The sequence below is a fragment of the Oreochromis aureus genome, linkage group 3 (assembly GCF_013358895.1).
Source record: "Oreochromis aureus strain Israel breed Guangdong linkage group 3, ZZ_aureus, whole genome shotgun sequence".
In the NCBI taxonomy this organism is placed as follows: Eukaryota; Metazoa; Chordata; class Actinopteri; order Cichliformes; family Cichlidae; genus Oreochromis; species Oreochromis aureus.
In genome coordinates this window covers 16,630,196-16,649,771 of record NC_052944.1, presented here as the reverse complement: position 1 = coordinate 16,649,771, position 19,576 = coordinate 16,630,196, and the positions used below count along the sequence as shown (strand labels likewise).

Here is a 19,576-nt window from a genome sequence, read left to right as displayed (position 1 = left end):
GACCAAAAAGTGGAAAAGACAACAGTTTATTGCGTATATTGATCAGTCCTCTGTAATGTCCATATTATTGTTAAGATATAGTACTTATCTGAAAAATATTAAATGAATATTAAATTAAAAATCTAAAATTTGAATTATTACAAAAGTGGACTATGGACTGGTGTCATGTTTAACAAACTTGGTGCTGGCTCTAACACTGGATTGACTTCTGCTTCATTTCTATATTCTATTCCAGTGTCCTAAAAACTGAGTTTTTAGGAACTTTGTCTTTAAAGGTAGTTAATGTGTTAACCAAGCCCAGTCTCAGGGCAGTTTGTGAAATAGTCCCAGAAAAGCTATTTATTAAAGCTATCTATTTTATCCTGTTCATATACACAAATGGTCAAGACTTTGTCTTGAAATGACACTGGGTTGCAGTCCTTAACTGCATTCACGTGCTTTTTCTGCCACCTGCTGCCATGGATCTTGATAAAGCTTAAATATGTGGAATGATCTTGGACTGTTTAAAGTCATAGGGATGGGCCTCAGTTCCTGTAAAGTAGATCATATCACACCTGTGAAATAAAAGTGAAAGAGCAGCTCACAGACCAGAGGGAAGTCACACCAGGACAACATTAAGTATGTAGCGTGTGATTCCCTTGTGTTTTCAGTCTACACCTGTACAGTGAAACGGCTCTTTGTCCTTTCAGCAGACAGGTAAGATCAGCAAATCTACACCATATGATAGTTTGTACTTAAGAGATTTTCTATAATATATTAATAACATAACAAGAGGAAACATAGATTTGATTCTTTATTTGTTCATTTCTTTTATTTTCTTTCATTTTCTCTCAAGCTCAAAGGCTGTTTTTATTTCAACAGTGATGGCAGCAGCAGCGTTCAGGAGCAGAGGACTGGCTGGTGTCAGAAACAGCAACGTTTTAATCCTCATCTTTCTGCTGTCCCTGGTTTATGTCACAAATTCACTGACGAAAGTAAGAACAAAGTCACTGCTGAATTAATTGTTGCTGAAGGTACTTCTATGAAACATTTATTTGCAAATGTAAAACTACAGACACTATGTAAGTCATTATAAGCATGTTTGAACTGACGCATCCTGTTTTTGCAAATTTCCAAAAATTCAGAAGCGTTTCTTAGATCAAATTAGGAAATCAGAAAAAGCAAAAGCAGCCAGAAGGAAGTTTGTTTGATCAGTTTCATGTCTATTGCATGTTATCAGTCAAATTTGGTGATGCAGGAAACAACAACTGCGTATCAGTGCATTTGCAGTGATGTGATACAATGCACACTAAGAGAACTGTGACTCGGTCTGACTGTAGAGGTAAATTAGACTTTTTCTAAAAATAAATGTTGTTTTCTTCTTCAGGCAGAATACAAGAAGAAACAAGCAAGTGAACTTGATGAAGAACTACAGTTTCTTCAATCTTTGGAAGAACTAATAAAGACATCGTCATTTTTTGAGGATTTTCCTGCAATGATGGACTTAGTAAATAGTTGGAGACGCTTTATTGAGAGAACCAGCATCCCAATAGGTGGAGAGGAAGAAGAAAAATGGTGAAAATGGGGAAACAAAAGTGGAAAACATGAAAATCATCCTAAAAGTCAATGGAATAAACTTTAAAACTTTCTGTATAATGTCTTTAAAATAAATAATAATATGAAACAAATAATAAGAATAAGAATTATTAAATATGAAAGGACTGAGTGGTTTTCTGTAAGAGAAATGACAGCCATATGTTATCTATGCCGTTCTCATTGGGAAGCAGCCATTTTTGCAGTTTGCATATTAGACTGGTAATCTAGGTGGTATTAAACTCAAACTTAGAAAAAAGTACTTTTTACTAACTTGTGTTAAAAAAACAAAATAGAAACTTGTATTCACATATTGTTATCTTACTGTGCTCCCTTTTATTTGTGTCATGGATCGTCTGTTATTTTCCCCCTTCTATTAAACTTCTAATTCTGAACAACAACAATGAGGGCTAGCCCTAAATAATTGTCCCAGTTGAAATAAATTATATCATTGCTCTGTGTGTACTTTTTTTTTTTTTGCTCTTTCCTCATCTTCTATCATTCGAATGCATATAGCAGACATACTTTATGAAAGCATACTATATATTATTTTCTTTCTTCCCTTAAACTGAAAGATTTAGAAGTATGTAACTAGTATAGCAAGTTGAGAGTTACTGTACCAAAAGAAAACAAATATAAGTAGGCACCACACAGTTCTCCCTGTCTGCTTACAGAAACATGATACTAACAAGATAGTAATCATTGAAACATTCCAAAACTTGTCAGATCTGCTTTTTCTATGTATTACTGCTATAACTGTGCAATTGTTTTTATGTGTATCATACTCGGTATTTGTTATGTAGTACCGATTACCAATATATTCATGCATACAAAGATGTTGGTTTCAAATGGTGATTTGATAAAAATCTGTTATGTGCATCAAACCCATTTGTCTAAAAGTAACAGTGGAAAATGACCAGCTGTTGATAAAGAAAGTTTTGCGGATCTGCACTCCCCTGTGTAGTTGCTAAAATACATGAAGTCACAATTTTAAACTGACTGCACTAGTTATCATTTCACCAGAGAACAGACTCAGTTATCAGTACTGACACCTCTATAACAAAAATAAGATTGATATTTGTTAATCATTAAAAACTAAGTAATATTGTCTGATCCAAGTGCCATCAGATTATATTCATTATAGCTTTTTATCTGCTTGGATTTTAATTTTAATTTTTAATTAAAGGAAATCGCTCAAATAAGTAATATAATCCAAACTTTACTGGTACTTATTCAACACTCAAGGGAAGAACTTGAAGTAGAAAAACGTGTTCTGTCATGTTATGTCCTAACAATAAATGATGGGCTTCTATTCCTATAAAGCTGACTAGACAAAAACAAAAGACGAAAACAAAAGTGAAAGGACTGCTCACACGTGTGAGATGTGGGCTGAGTTAAGTCACATTGCATACAAAGCATTTGCAGCATGTTATCTCATTATGTTTTCATTCTTTGCCTGTACAGTACAGCAGCTTTTCCTAGATTCACACAGCAGGTAAGAAGAAAAAAAAATATTTCATTAGCACAAACATCAATTGTTCCTTATTTACTCCAAATTTGTCTCTTTTCTCAACCTTTTCTCAAGCTGAACATTTGTTCCACTTTTACAAGAGATGGCAGCAGCAGATTTTTCCAGAACCAGGGGACCAGCTAGTGCCAGAGGCTTATTTCTCATCTTCTCTCTGCTGTGTCTCGTTTCAGTCGCAACTTCCCTGTATCCTCAGGGCCAACTGGTGAATTCATTCTTGCTGAATTCCCTTTTATGATACAACAATTACACACTTCTGTGTACATTTACAATTACAAGCTCATTAACTGCTGTTATTTTTTTCTTTATTTGCAATGGACTATAGATGCTTGAGCAGATGAAAACAGCGATAAAAGACGCAGAAAGTTGGAAGGTGGGTTACTCAGGCTCCAAATTAGTTTTTAAAATCTGCTGTGTGTATTTACTTAATAAGTGCATTTCATATTGGACTGTCTATAGTGATAAACGGAAAGTATAGTAACTGCGGAATAATCTAGTAAATTTAAATGTGCTATTTTTTCCATCAGGCAGAAGACAAATATAGACAGGAAACAATCACAAAACTGTTTGATCTCTCAAGTTCACTGAATGACAAGGAGCAACTGGTAAATGCTCATGTTTCCTTAACCTTTGTGGTTTTCAATGTGTTCTTAAACCAGCTGTCACACTCACTATGCTCTGCTTCTTTCTGGAAAATTTTCAGAAACTATTCAAGGAAACCCTGCACAAAGCAATAAAAGAAGAACAAAGGCTAAAGGTGAGTCAGTCTCCAAGTTACTCACACTTTGGCTGAGAAAGTGTTTAATTCATCACATTACTAACAAAAGACTCCAATAACATCAGCATACCTTTAGTGATCTGATAATTAGTGATTTGATTTGGCGATTCTGCTAAAACTTTTATTTTTCTCATTCAGGCAAAATACATGTACAGAATAGCAACATCAGGTTTTGAGGAAATGTATGACAAAAGCACTCGTCAGCTGGAAATGGTGAAGATATTATCGCCTGATAACCCAACCGTTAACATCTGTTCGCACATGTTGAAGAATGTGAGAACTTACATAGACAAGAAGATGAGTTTGCTGCAAAAATAGAGAACTCAGAAAAGAAACTGGGTGCGATGAGGAGCTTATGTCCCCACGAAGTTATACATATGTAACTTTATTAAATTCATTTGGCACAATGTTGTAGTAAACAGAGAATGTCTTTTGCTTTCCTGATATTGACCAGTGATTCATTACTGTTAATCAATCACATGTTTAAACATTATACATTTGTATGTTATCCAAATAAATGTATCATGTGAAAAAATGTTCTTGAGTTTTCTTTGTCAAACCCTAAAGTAAAAAAACAAGAAATCAGAGCTGATGCTGCTTGTAGAAACTGTACCATCCTGCCCACTTACAACAGAGATGATGGCAGTCATAATGTTTTTTCTAAGTATTTGGATAATTAATGTATTTCTTCATTTTATTTTTATCTATTTATTTACTCACTTCCCTGCTATTTTACCTCTGTACAGCCCCACAGTGTAATTTTGTTTGATTTAAAATTACACTGTGTTAAATCAAACAATCCAGATAAGATTCAAGGAAACTTCTCCACCGTGTCATCATTTTCTTTGTGTACAACAAAATCTAACTTTTCGGTTTCATTTGTACCTTTAATTAAAAAGTAGCATTAACTTTACATTTTGTTTTACTTCAGAGTTAAGTTTTAGTTTTAAACATATAAAGTGCAACTTTAAGAAGTTCTTGGATTTGTAAGCTGGGGGCTTATTCAGATACACAAACTCACATATGAGAGCTGAGTGTTAGACCTTGGTCATCGACCCAGAGTTTTGAGTTTACATTATTATTGAACTTTGATTTTGATATTATTTATCATTTCTAGTCTTTTGGTTTCTTTGTCAGAGTTCTGCCTTCTGGTTTCTGTTCTGTGTAGTTGCTCTTTTCCATTCTGCTGTATCCCCGTGTCAAGTCCACGTCTCTGTGTTATGTTATGTTTCCCATTCCCTGATTGCTCCCTCTGTGTATTTAAGCCCTGAGTTCTCCTTTGTCTGTGTTGTGATCTCCATCATCCCATGCCGTGTGTTCTGTCCATCTTCCTGCCAGTTTAGTTTCTATAGTCCAGTTTAGCCAGTTTTCTGTTTTTGTTCATTAGTAATAAATCTTTGTTTTGGGTCCTCCTTACCACTACTCCAGCCTGCACACAGCCCACACATGACACTGAGTCTGCTTTCTGCTTCTAGTGTGTAAAATAACTTCTTTTGCATTTCAATAATTTTAAAACTGGTTAGCACTTCTGTCTAAACATTACAGCTAAATTTGAATATAAAGGTAGATGCACTAACTGGATGAGCTTTGATACAATATTATGTTGTTTCTGTTGCTGTCCACATGTCATATCATAGTTGTCAAACTCAATGCTGACATCATTGCTCTGTTCTAATCAGCTTCTTATTCAACTTCTCCAAAGCAACCAGCCTCCACTCTGGGAACTTTAAATCTCTCTGTCTTATTCTACCTTTTAGACTCCCATTTATGTAACCCACCTCCTCCCCAACTTCACCACACGCTGGTCGTTCAGAGTCCATCCAAACCTCCACCTTCATCTGGGGGTTCCTGTCCAAATTCTTATCACTGCTGAGATTCCATTATGCTGTGATGGGGTTTAACTTAATGAAGCCAAGGTCTTATAATTTCTTGTTAGTGGTCATGATTGACCTCGTGTAGTAGTTTCGCCTCGCCAGCAGAAAGAAACTTTGTTTGACAACAGTAATTGGATTGAACAGTGCTTATAACAATCATAAAGTCAAAGAAACCCAGTAAAGATGTAAGAAGGAGAATTTTAGATTTACAAAAGTTGGGTAAGTCTCTTGAACCCATTTCCAAACATCTGCAGATTCAGTGAGCATCAGTTCAAACAACCATATGTAAGTAGAAGTTATTTGAATATGTCGCCGCCAGAATTATATGTTAGAATTGGATGTTTAAATTTATATTTGCCCAAATTTACTGTGTCTCAAGTCACATGACTTCTAGCTACTTTACACAAACATGTAAAGAATCAATTTATTTCTTTCATGCTTCACCAACAGACTGAATATTTGTTTATTTTCACATTTAAGAAGGAAAATGAATCCTGGATGTACTCCCAAAATGGCCTCAAATCTGGCACATAATTTTCATATTTTACAGATTTACAGACTGATCATCTTTTACCATTGCTCCATTAAATGCATGCTGACATCCTGCAACTCTGTATGGTTCTCCAGCTGCAGCATGGCACACAAAAAGCCACTTCAAAGGGTCATTAATATGGCTCAAAAAATCATCAGGCATCCTCTTCCCTCCATGAAGGACCTGTACAGCACTCGCTGTCTCAAGAGGGCTACAGGATTTCTCACACCCAGGACACTGGGTAATTAAGCTGCTGCACTCTGGCAGGAGATTCAGGCTGCTGAGGTCACGGACAAACAAACTCAAGTACAGATTTTACAAGAAGAGCAATAGCCCTAATCAATACTAACAGTTGACCTGATTGGCTACCTCCTTGGACTTTTTTTTGGCAATATTGTGCAATAAACATTCATTGTTTCATTTATTAAGCCATACCTTTTTTGCTCATAGCTTTCTTGGGAATTTTTAAAAATCCACTTCAAACTCTACTGTGTTGTGTTGTGTTGTGTTTAGTTTAGTTGTGCTTAGTGCCGATTTTGTTGTACAATTGTATGAAATATGACTGTGCGATGACAATAAAGAGTTATCCTTCCTTATATCTGATACTCTCCCTGTGGAAAGCAGTTGTCTCCGATTCTCAATGCAAAGGCCCATTAGTATTGGTGAGTATTCAAACTTTATTTATTGTAGCTGTTTGTCCCTAAAACAATTTGAAGTATTTGCACCAGTCTTTTTAAGACAGATCTTTTAATGAGATCAAAACATGCTGTAATGTCTGCAGTCTGAATGTCTGAACATACACTCACAGATACAAATGTTAAACCACTGATGTGTCAGTTTATACTGAAATAGAAGTTGTCTGTATTTGACCAATTTTTAATTTATTACATTTTAAACTAGGTGTTTGAGGCCTTTTCACAGTGATGAAATAGAAAATGAAGGAATTATGTGCGTAACTATGACTATGACAATATAAGCTATCTGTTACAGGATGACAGACAGCTAGTATGAACCCATCAACCCACATACATATTCTGAATATTTCTGCAAGTTTCTGTTTCGTTTCATTCTCTTTGGGATGTCTTTCAAGGTCACAGTAGTTCCTGTAAATGAAGTTGATATTTTCATGTAATGCACAACAGCAGAACGTGACTTTCTGGAATTCAAATGAAAGAAGTATTTTGACCCACCCACAGCTGAGCCGTGTCATAGAGGAGGGGCCACTCTGTGTGTGAGTTTGTGTGTGTCAGTCCTTCATGTCAGCATTCATCAGTTCGTTTGTCACTGGCAGGTAAGAACAGCAACATTGTACCATGAAAAAATATTGCAGGCAGATTTTCATGCAACATCTCTACTTAAACTTAGAAAGTTCTCTATGTACATTTCCTTACAAATCTTTATTTCCTTAAAACTTTATTGATACTTTTTAATGTGTTTCAGAAACTTTGATGGCAGCAGCACAGTTGACCATGAGTGGTGTCACAAATACCAAAGGCTTAGTTATGATTTTGACTCTGCTGTGTCTGCTCCATCTTTCAAGTGCACTGATAAACAAGGATGAACTGGTAAACTGTTTGTTAACTTTCTTTTTTGTTGTTGTTTTAATAGAGAATTTAATTTTTAATTAAACACTTTTACAATGAATTCATGACAGACCGATTAATGGTTAAGCTTTTCTCTTTACTTTTAAAATGATAATTTTGATGCATGTTTGTTGACGTTCTTTCTGGTTTTGCAGGCGGAGCTGAAGGGAAACGTTGAAAAATTACAAAAGGAAACAGCGAGAAGGAAGGTGAGTCTGTCAACGATGTTGTGGACATGGATATTGACAGACTGCTAACAGAAAAATATGCTTTGATATGACAACTAAAACCAAACATAATTTCCCATTATACAAGTCTTTTTGCACATAGTTACATACTTTTGTATATTTTGTTACATTAATTTGGTTTATTTTTGTCTTCCAGGCTGAAAATAATTTAGACAGAGCCTACGTTCCAGTTATCCTTGATGATGTTAAACATCTCATGGATCCTATGTTTGAACTTATGAAGTCATTGAAACTTTCTCCATCACTGCTTACACCATTGCTAGATTTAATGGATGACCTAAAGACTTTCTTCGGAGCCAGCATAGAATACATGAATAAGTACTTTGAGACAACAGCTGCAGAAATCAATGACAATGAAGAGAAACTACGCAGTGTGATGGCAACACTAACACAACTAGAAAAGAATAAAGATGAACTGTAGCATGTTAGTCAGCGTCTGTCTCTGGTATTAAATGTTCTGTATCTGTAAAACTTCTCTTTCATACTGTGCTGCCTCAAAATCAAAGCTAACTGTACACTTGACTTATAAACTTTGACAAGAAAATTTATGTCACACTTTTTCATTGTCTTTGTTATATCAGGTTTAATGCAAACACAAAACACTAAACTGAGATTTTTGCCTGTTTAGAAATCATATTAAATCTGACAGTTGTTAATGATAAAACTGGTATTATTGGGTGTTTCTGCAAATTGTGACATTTGTAATTAAAGACAGAAGCAGTTGCTAGTGTGTGTGTGTGCGTTTGTGTTTGTGTGTGGATGCTTTATACTGGTGTTAAAAGGTGAGTTTAGTGCAGTGTTATACTCAATCACATTACAGACCACAAAAAAACACCACATCTTATTTGACTTGTAAATACTGGAAAATCCTGGACATCCTGGAAAAGAGAACTAGCAAAATTCATAAACAAATATTTACTAATACATAAAATTTCATATGATCATAATAATAATTGTTATAGTTCTATTAGCTGCTCTGTTATTATGGGGCGATCGTGGCTCAAGAGTTGGCAGTTTTTTCTTGTAATCGGAAGGTTGCCGGTTCGAGCCCCGGCTCCGACAGTCTCGGTCGTTCTGTCCTTGGGCAAGACACTTCACCCGTTGCCTACTGGTGGTGGTCAGAGGGCCCGGTGGCGCCAGTGTCCGGCAGCCTCGCCTCTGTCAATGCGCCCCAGGGCGGCTGTGGCTACAATGTAGCTTGCCATCACCAGTGTGTGAATGGGTGGATGACTGGATGTAGTTTAAAGCACTTTGGGGTCCTTAGGGACTAAGTAAAGCGCTATACAAACACAGGCCATTTACCATTATAAATATATATGATGTAAAAATGATTAATTTTGCTGCTACAAAAACTCATATAAGTAGACATAAAATATACAATAATGTACAAACATTATGTACTTCAACTAAGAGTCAACAAAACTTATTGTTAGTGAGCTGCTGAAACTGGTTGACTGTGTGTAAAGACTGCTGTAATTAACAGTTACTGCAGTACTTCAGCTGAATTAAAGTAATATTCTGCACTTCAGTCACATCTTGATTGTTTAGTTTAAAGTTAACTGTTGTGGTGCAGTGAGGCAAAACTACAAAGAGTAAAAGAAATAATGTGTAATTCTGCATGACATGCTATAAAAACACTGTGTATATTATTTGCTCCCTTTCATATTATATAAATAATCAGTGACACTGACATTAGATGCATAATTTAATGTGCACAATACAATAGTACTATGTTTTGTACATATTCATTTTGTTATCTTTGTTTGTTTTAAAACATACTTTAAGAAGTTTGTAGTGGAATAAGATTCAGATAAGAGTATATTGACAGATTTTGTAGCACAGTCGCACAGTTCCTCCGAATTACTTTCAGAAATATGATACCAAAGAGATGGTTGCATCAAAGATGGGATCCAAAACTTGTCAGACCTGCTTTTTGTGCCATTCTCTTCAAAGATAACAGCAGCTTCAGGTGTTCTCACGCAAATGCCAAATGAGCTGGTCACTGGTCTGTGAACACACTGATGGACTTCATGCCATCCTCACAGAGTGCTTTTCTTATAGTTTTGTCAGAGACGTGAAAATCAAACATGCTCACTGGTGGTACTTTTGTAAGCAGTGCTCCTCAGATTCATATCCCTGTAGTAACAATTAGGAGTTCCTATTTCTTTTCAACAGTGTGCTATAATTTACAATTAATTTATGATGGTTATTGGGAAGTCTTACTAAAGTGATATTAAGAAACCTTACAATATGATTTTTTGTGGTTTATTGAGTGCTTTCACTCACAAAAATAACCAGTGGGCCCCTATTCCTATAAAGTGAAGTAGAAAAAGATTACTTTAGTGAAAATGAAAGCTGAAAGAAAGTGAAAGGAAAACAGAGTATAGAGAGCATTTCAAACATGCCACCTCATCATGTTTTCATTCCTCAACAGTACAGCACAGCAGTTCTTCCTCTATAAACAAAACAGGTAAGATGAGTAAAGTATGATGGTTGCAAAGATTAAAAACTGCCAGTAATTAGGAGCTCATTAACTTTTGGAATTTTTCCTTATTTACGATGGGTTATATACAAGCATGAGCTTCTGTTGTTCTCTGAAGTTTTACTTTACAATGTCTAATTACCAGAAATCAAATGTGCTGGCTGCTTCACTCCCTTTGATGAACAACATGGGTTCTTTTTCTCGCTAAAGCAAAGATGCTGGCAGGTCAAAGCTTGGAGTGTCCCTTACACAGGAACAAATATCACTGTATAGAGAAGAGCTATCTATCTATCACTTAATCTTAGTTCAGTGAATTTAGAACTGATCAAGTATTTTTTGCTGTATTTCGCTTTCTTTTCTGTTTGTTATTGAGATGTTCTTTGCAGATGTGCCTGTATTCTTTGAATATTTCATCGAAAACCTAAAGATGTGAAAGCGAGGTCAGAAACATACTCTGATTACAAACATTGAAACATTCAACTGGTGTCACACCAGGGAGAGTTTCCTTTATATGAAATGGTTGGGGTGGCAGAATATCCGAAAAACACTTGATTGAACAAAGTGGGATTTTTGGACTGCCTCAGCCCAGGTGATGTAAACGGCAGCGAGACAGAGCGAGTGATCGAGTGAGAGAGAGAGAGCGCGAGTTTTGAGATGTTCGAGATTTGTGACGTTTAGCGTACAGTTGGTGTGTTAGTGTGTTGTGTAGTCGTTGTTTTGTTTTGTGTATCAGTGAGGTTCAAGGTTCAAGGTTCTTGATTTGTCACATGCATAGTTATAAAAGTATAAGACACAGTGAAATGTAACCTGACACACTCCTCGACTTGGGGGGAATAGAGGAAGAACATTATATATGTAATATATACATTAGGTGAATGTGCAGTAGTAGCATGTATGCAGCAAGCAGGTGAATTCTGTACATTAAGTAAATTAAATAAGAATAGACAATCTGACTATTTTACAGAATAGACAATATAAACATATTTAAAATTAAAGGAATTTGAAATGTATATTGTGCCGGTGGGTTTAGAGTGTCTGGAAGAGAGTCCTGTCTCAGTCACTTATGGATGATGTTTGTGATGACAGTTTGTTGCCAGGATGGGACGGGTCCTTCAGTATCTGCGCTGCTCCAGTCCGGCATCTCCTGGTGTAGGTGTCCTGAAGTGGGGGGAGAGCAATCCTGCAGCAGCGTGAGGGCACTAATCAATGTCACACAGGCAGGATGCAGTGTGAACACTGTCTCCAGGTGGAAAACAGAAGGAGTGATACATCTCCTGCTGTCAGGCCTGCAGGGTGTCTCCCTGTGATGTCCTTCTCTGTCTTGTGGTAGACAATTTTTTTTCTATTCTTTTCTCTTCTTTTTTTTTACTGGCAGAAAAAATTTGTGGGGCATCTTATTGTGACACCTTATTGTTCTCTCATTTTAAATAAGTAGTATTTTTAAATGGCTGTACAAGAAAAAGAATGCTGGTGCATTGGCTGCATTTTTAGATGAATAGTTGCATATAATTTTATTATTTACAAAATGTTTACAGAATTTTTACAAATTTACAATTTATATTTGCATTTCAAGTTATGAAAAATAATTTACTAAACATGTCTGTGGTTTTTACACTAAAAGAAAACATAAATATTACTAGGATTTAGTTAGACTTAAGTTTGCCCAATGTTGTGTAGCTTTCTGGATTTTATACTTATTGGGAGGTACATATTTATTTATTATACAGTACATAAAATTGTAAAGCGCTTTGGGTGCGTTGAGAAGCGCTATATAAATCCAATCCATTATTATTATTATTATTATTAAAATAGAAATTTTTTTTTTTTAATGTAACTGAAATGTTTAATTATGTGGGTTATAGAAAATAATTAAGTTATAGACCATATTTATATGAAACGTGTATACTTACTGCATATTAATCATTTTAACCATATGTAACACCTGCATATATAAAGGAATGCTTGCAAATGTCATTGAATTGAAGTTATTGCTGCTAACTGCTGGTTCTGTAAACTACTGAATCATAGAATGATTACGATATCAAACTAAAACAAATGCCTGAATCCTAAATTGTGGATATCCTATTGTGGTGATCTAAAATGTAACACTAAATGTGATTAAAACACTAATAATCTGGACACAAAATACACATACACATAACAAAGACAATTCATTCTTGAATGAAGACATTGATCAGACATATTTAAAATGCAGCCAATTGTGTTTATTATTAAATTATTGGGGAAATAGAAGGGGGGGTGGGGGGGGGTGGGGGGCAAGGAAAGGGATAGAAAGGAGGAAAGAGATAGAGGAGAGAAAACCCCAACAATGCCCTCTGAGCAAGCACTAGGCGACGGTGGATAGGAAAAACTCCCTTTAAAGGAAGAAACCTATGACAGAACCAGGCTCTAGAGGGGCAGTCAACTGTCGGGACTGGTTGGGGGTGAGGGTGAAAAAGAGAGAGGGGAGGAGATGGGACCTGTGTTAGGAGTTCAAGGGAGCTAGGGAGGGAGAGGTGTCAAGGTGTCAGGAGAGGGAGAGGGCAGGAGAGGGAGGTCAAAATTACGATGGAACAGAGGTGGAGGAAGACGAGGTGACATCAGCAGTGGAAAAACCAGACAAAGCATGAGTGTCCTTCCTCCAGAAGAAGCGGAAGCGTTTCTTCTTCTTTTCCAGGAGCTTTTCCACGAGAACCTTTTTCTCTAGGATCAGGTTTCTCAGCTGATCGATTGTTTCTGTATTCTCCTTCTCAAGTCTCCTGCATGTTTTCTCCACTTCTTCTAATTCGGCTTGTTTGTCTTTGAGCCTTTCTTTCAACTCATTAGAAGTTGCCTCCTGCATTACCTTTGCCTCCTGCATCTCTGTATAACGCTCTTGTAATTTGTTGTGAGCATCTTCTAACTGTTGACTTTTCCTCTCCATTTCTTCAAGTTTGCACTGCAGGTCTTCATTTGTTTTCTGGAGTTGCTGCTTTAGCACCTGCACCTCAGTGTTTTTGCACTTCAAGGTGTTTGAAAGTTCCTCAAGTTTGGTGTTTTTTGTCAGCATGTCATTGAGCTGACTCTGCATCGCTGAGCATTGTTTTCGCAGTTTCTCCTTCTCTCCTTCCATTTCAGTTGCTTTGTAGTTCATTTTCTTGTAAAGTTCTTGCAGCTTTTGGTTTTCCCTCTCAAAGCCCTGGAGTAAACGTTTGTCTTCTTTCTGCTTTATGTCCTGTTGTTCTTTCTCTTGAAGCAGCTCTTGATATTTCTGCTTGTGCACTGCAGTTTTATCAAGTTTTACTTCCAGGACTCGGCATTTTTCCTCCATGCTTTGGAGTTGGCACCGCATGTCTCTCTGGTTTCTTTCCAGTTGTTCTTTTTCTTGAAGAGTCTGGTTATTTCTTTGCAGTGCTTTATCAAGCTTTGTTTTCAGCTCTCTGTAGTTTTCCTCCGAGTCTTCAAGCTTGCTTTCTTTCTGTTTGATCGGTTGTTGCTTTTTCTCTTGAAGCAATGCTTTGTATTTGATCCCCAAGTTTTGGAGTTCTATGTCCTGCCGTTTCTTCTCTTGGAGGATTTCTGTATTTTTTTGCAGAGCTTCATCGAGCTTTAATTGCAGCTCCCGATCCTTTTTGTCCTTGTCTTTCTCATTTTTCTTCTGCTGGAGGATTTCTTTGAGTTTTTCTATTGCTTTATCAAGCTTTGCTTTGAGCTCAAAGTTCCTTCCACGCACGTCTAGGAGTTCCATTTCTTTCTCCTTTTGAATATCTTCCTTTTCAAGAAGCTGGCTGAACAATTTATCTACTTCAGCAGTCTTTCTCTCATTTTCTTTTCTGAGGAAGATAATCTCCTTTCGCTGTTCAAAAAAACTCTGCCAGACGTAATAGATGTACTCTGGCTGGGGCGGGTGTTTCGTATTGCGATTGTTCATGAGATTTTCCTCATGCATCTCTTCCAAGCACATCTTCTGAACTTGAATATTCTCTTCTTGAGCCAGAAGAGGAGAGCTGGGCTTTACTTTTTCTTTTCTTGTGTGTTTTTTCAGAGACATGTTGGAAAGTGTAAAAAGTCACTCTGAAAAGGATCCAATTGTTTTGAAAGGCTTCTCTCTCAAACGTTTCAATGCTGCGAACATAAATGCTGCGAACAACGAACTAAAAGTTGTTGCTTCTCACTCCTATTTATGGGTTTTTAGGATCAAAGGCTCAAAGGATCAAAGTGGTGGTAAGATTCTAAATGGGCGTGATGTCACGATTCTGGAAGCCAAAGAGGTTGTCACATGACATTTCTGGGATTTTTTACTTGGACAAATTATCACAACAGTCCCCCCCCTGCAAAAAAACAACAGCAAACAAACAAAAACATTTACAACAAAAACAATATTTACTTTGAAATGAGAAAGCTGTGCATGCATGCTCATGTGTGTATTTATAAATGTACATATACACATAATTTTAAACATACTTAAAATATGACACAGAGCAAATATACACATTTACAAATCATTATCTTTCTTTTTCAGCGGAGCCTTCTCCTTTCCAACACCCACAGTATCCTCCTTTGTTTTCTGATTCAAATAAATCAAACAGCATGTGATTAAATAAGAATTGTGTTGCACAAAAACACAAGTTTTTTAAAAAAAATATTAAAAAACTTGACATATCAGGCTGTACCTTTCTCCTTCTTAGAGTCCAGCAAAACACGTTTGCACTGGTTGCTGTTTGAGCAAATAATCCCTCTGACTTGTAAAGTTTTTACAAAACACTTCTTCTCTCTACAAATGTCTGAAAGTGTGTGAACTTACAGTCCTCAGAATGTGACACCTACAGAATGTATTTGAGTTATCAGGTTACAAACATAAACATGGTTACCATAGTTATACTAATAAACTTTATGATGTGTTGCTAACATTTTGGTTGTTGTGATGATTCAAATTTGTTCAGTAAACTTCATCAAAATGAACATGTGTTGACATAAGCATATATTTGGGTCTCATATCTTCTTATTAAATGTAGCTAATGTCCAATAAACTGAACTCTGGGACTTACTTAACACTAATATTTCATATATTACTTCAACTCACTAATTTAATTAAAGGGTTTTGTATTAAATTATAACGTAATAAAAAACCACAGTGCACATGTGCAAGTAACAGTAGCCAGCTGCTGCCACAAGAGGGTGACGAATTAAAGGTTCACAGAGAGATCTCTTTACTTTGGGATATTTAATCAATGTGTATTATTACATTTGATTAAACAAGCACTGCTTTTCCTCCAGGCTTCCTGAAGCTCTTTCAAAGTTTCTCTTTTCACTCTTTTTCAATCCAGTCCTTGTACCAAAAATGTATCTCTTGAAACTGGATGAATGGAAGACAAAAGAAGATGTTTTAGACCTAAACCCCCACTATCTACACCAGCTGAATAGCATCTGAAAATCACATCTTTAACAGACAGACAAAGTCCAGCAAAGTCTCCACACAGGACCTGAGAGATGCATCTGAACCTTCAGTTCACTCCAAGATCACACATGTGCAGGAGAACTGAGTGCTGCTGTCAGATTGAAAAGTGCTTTAAACATGATGATACTTTCTTTGTTAAACAGTAGAATGTTGTTATCATCATGTTGTTATTTTATAATAATACTTTATAAAATAAGTTTATAAAGTATTATTAACTAAAAGTGGTGAAATAAATATCTCTAAATCTACGTAATGTAGACTTTTAAATTTTGGACAGTTTAGTATTACAGCTGCTGATTAAACAATAGAGACAGATGTGTAGTAAAACTTTTATTTAATGTTTCAAGTCAAAAACAAACAGAGCAGAGATACAGAGAAAGTCTTTTGATGAAAAAATGAAGATACTGAACGTTGAGTTTCCCCTAATCATGTGTGTGCAGTTGGGTGAATGAGGCTGTGTCGAGTGTTCAGACTGAGTAGAAATGCACTGTGCTTGGCTCAAACTAACAGAAGGTTAAATGTTAAATGAACAGCATATAAACTGGTATATAAACTTATAAACACCTGTATAAGAACAGAATAGACTTGTCCTATAAACTTTGGGGCCTTTCTACACTCATTATACTTTCTATCTCTGCTCCTGGTCACGTTGCTGTCAACTCCTCGTGTGTGTGCCTGTTTAATTTAGCCATTTGTGTTCAGGTCTCTTAGCTCCTATAATAAAACTGTTCATATTCCAAGCCAGCCTGCGAGTCCTTGCATTTGGTCAGTCCCAGCACCCATACCTGCTGCGAGGGAGAGAATGGCCAGCCGTCAACATGAGCGCCAGTACCAGCATCCAGAGCAGACTGCTAGTCCTGCTCCACCTGAGCCAGAAGTCTGCGCTAAGCAGGCACCTGCCAAGCCGCCCAAGGTGTCCCATTACCTCCGTCGTTCCCCAGTGGAGCATTGCTGGCCATGCGGTCGGCCTCCTGAACTGCTGGATATTATTTTTTTAAATAAAAGGGCCAGGTTATTTTTTCTGGTTTTACCTCAATGCCAGGTGATGAGGATAATGAGCTATCTAGTTAAGTTCCCTTCAGTGCTGCTGGCCTAAAAGCAGAGGGTTATTCTTGTCTGAATCTGTGATTTTTATGTAAACTTAAAGCACATGTCTGTGTTGTTTGTTAAGTAGCATTAGCAAAAGACATTCAAATTATTATAATTGCCTAGTTTTACAAATTGTGAAACTCACAAAGAAAGAGGACAGCTGTGGCTCATTACTGAATTGGCCATGTGCAACCATGAATGATGATAAGTATTAATAAACAAATGAGACACTGTTGGAACACAATGTTCTACATTTTTGTACTAATAGCAAAGTAAATTGTAAACTATTACAAACAGTTAGGTTTGTTGGAAGGTGTTTTTGTAGATGCTGTAGATTATAATGCATACAGTAGGAAGCAGTGGGTTGTTGTTACAGTTAGTAAAATATCCAGGACTTGACCTTATACAAATTCATTAACGGAGAATCGCCATTTAGATACAACTTCTACATCTGCTGTAATATAATGTGGCAAAGTACAGAGAAACTTTATCAGTATTGCAACGCAGCTGTGTTTAGATGATGTCAGGGAAAATAAACCTCCTGATATGTTTAAAAGAAAAACAGTTTTGCCCAATTAACAATATTTTTTTTACTAACATCTGAAGTCAGAAGCATCAGAGGCAGAATTTGTATGACCACAAGGAAGGAAAATAAATGTACATGTAAATATATCTTCAGGCTTTTTTTTTTTTTTCAAATTTTTATTCTGCTTTTGGAAATGCTGAATGTTGACAAGCTCCAAAATGTACATAAACCAAGAATTGTAATGTCACCACCTGTTTGAATGGACCTTTGCACTTACAAAACTCAAATGTTACTGCAGCCTGCAAGAGCATGACATTCAAAAAAGGGTGTTTGCCAAATTCTTTTTCAATAAACCTAAGTAGTAATGTAGTAATATACCTACAGCATTTTTGCCCCCAAATCCCCCCATCCCCCTGCGTGTTCATGTGAGGGCATGTGCGCGTGAACGGACTTTGTACATGCTTGTGAGTTCAGGGGTCATATGAGTTTACATGTGTTTAATAGCGTTTTATTTAATGAAACCATTATGTGTTTTAATTAAGCTGTTTTAAAGGATTGTATAGGTCTCAGAGTTCTGTTATTTAGACATAGATGATTTAATTTAACTAGTTTAGGGGTATTTTGCTTTTTCTTTAGTGCTTCGAACAGTCACAGGAGCAAATAGTTTTTAAACAGAAAGTTTTTTTCACCTTCTAAAACACACATATTCACACATAGCCACACCATCACTGTAACAACCCCCAATGTTCCTTTAATGCAGATAGTCCTATAATTATCTACTAGTCACAAACACACATAGATGATTTAACTGTTTTAGGAGCATTTTGCTTTTTCTTTAGTGCTCTGAAACACACAGGGGGTAATAGTTTCAAACAGAATACCACAAACAGCAGGTATTCCTTTAGAAATAAACTCTGATACTTCTAAAACTTCAGATTCTTAATTCTGCAACAGTTAGACAGAGGGGGGGGGTTACAGTTAGACCCCTACAGTCAGCAGAAGAGGTCATCCTTATCAAGAGCATCTCAACTGTACTTCCATAGTTTTCATCACAAACAGTGTCCTTTATCTTATCATGTCAGCGGGCAACTGAAACCAGGTCCAACGGAGCCACCAAAGGTTTTTTTTCACCTTTTATCTTTCCATTACACTTTCTACTGACCAACCGATCCTCCAAACAGGTTTCACCTTTTGCTTACACCCCCACACCTTTATCTCTGCATCTCAGAGGTCAACTGAAACCATGTCCATCAGAGCCTCCAAAGGCTTTCCACCTTTCTTCTTTACATCCTACCCTTTTTTACCTCTACATCTCAGAGGTCAACTGAAACCAAGGCCACCTATATAAAAACACCCTAATCAAACACCCTGTATTTTTCCTCACTACTTTACATCGGCCCTTGAGAGCATAACACTTCGTTCATCAGCACGAGCATTTTACTTTTAATTTAACTAGTTTAGGAGCATTTTACTTTTCTTTAGCACTTTGAAACACACAGAGGCTAATAGTTTCAAACAGAGTGTCACAAATAACATGTATTCCTTTAGAAATAAACTGTGATACTTCTAAAAAACACATATTCACACATAGCCACACTAGCACTGTATCAACCCCCAATGTTCCTTTAATGCAACTAGCCCTATAATTATCTACTAGTCACAAACACCCTGTAACAGTAAGACTTGTTGATTACACATAGATGATTTAACTGCATTAGGAGCATTTCATATTCTTTAGCGCTCTGAAACACACAGAGGCTAATAGTTTTTAAACAGAATACCACAAACAACAGGTATTCCTTTAGAAATAAACTGTGATACTTCTAAACCCACCCCCCAAAAAAAAAAAAAAAAACACATATTCTTTTCCTCATCACTAGCCATTTCACCATTTTATTTAAATATCTGAATTTTCCGAATGATGATC

At 36.5% G+C, this 19,576-nt stretch overlaps 1 long non-coding RNA gene across 1 annotated transcript; it reads left to right on the top strand.

Moving 5' to 3' along the window:
- Positions 1–576: 576 nt before the first annotated feature.
- Positions 577–2,504, top strand: LOC120439119. Its single transcript, XR_005612385.1, has 3 exons — positions 577–696; positions 862–974; positions 1,367–2,504. It is a non-coding gene; the product is annotated as an uncharacterized LOC120439119 (long non-coding RNA).
- The last annotated feature ends 17,072 nt before the right edge of the window (positions 2,505–19,576 follow it).